Here is a 503-nt window from a genome sequence, read left to right as displayed (position 1 = left end):
TAAATAGATATTTGCAGTTCTAGCAGTCCATCTCCAGTACAGGTGACATACAGAATACACACATATATGTTTTTTTCCCCCCAAACACAGTGATCTGGCGCCAGTGATGGCACAGTACAATACAGAGGATGCACTGACACATTGAAAACAAATATTTGCATTACTAGCAGTCAGTGATCTGGTCCCAGTACTGACTGACACCCTGGAGATCACCTACAGTACAGGTGACATACAGAATACTCATGTATAAAAATAGTCACAGTTTTGTATAAATAAACATAATAATCTGCTATGTAAATAACACAGACACAATATATATGTATGCTCACTGCATCCTCCTGCACAACAGAACAATGCTGGTACTATATATATATGTCAAAAAAGACAAAAACGCAGTATTGCAGTGTGCAATGATACCTTTCTTATTGGACTAACAAAATATATACAAGACAAGCTTTCGAGAGTGAACCTCTCTTCTTCAGGTCAGAAGCAATACTGATCAA

General features: G+C 37.4%; 1 protein-coding gene across 2 annotated transcripts in view; it reads right to left on the bottom strand.

The window, feature by feature from the left end:
* The window catches only part of SLC25A39 (solute carrier family 25 member 39), an 18,034-nt gene that overhangs the window by 17,264 nt on the left and 267 nt on the right, over nt 1-503 (bottom strand). The gene's annotated exons all lie outside the window — the stretch shown is intronic.

The sequence above is a fragment of the Nanorana parkeri genome, unplaced genomic scaffold, assembly GCF_000935625.1.
Source record: "Nanorana parkeri isolate BGI_ZX_2015 unplaced genomic scaffold, ASM93562v1 scaffold96, whole genome shotgun sequence".
Lineage (NCBI taxonomy): Eukaryota > Metazoa > Chordata > Amphibia > Anura > Dicroglossidae > Nanorana > Nanorana parkeri.
Note: the sequence above shows the minus strand (reverse complement) of the source record. Positions and strands in the feature narration are given on the sequence as shown.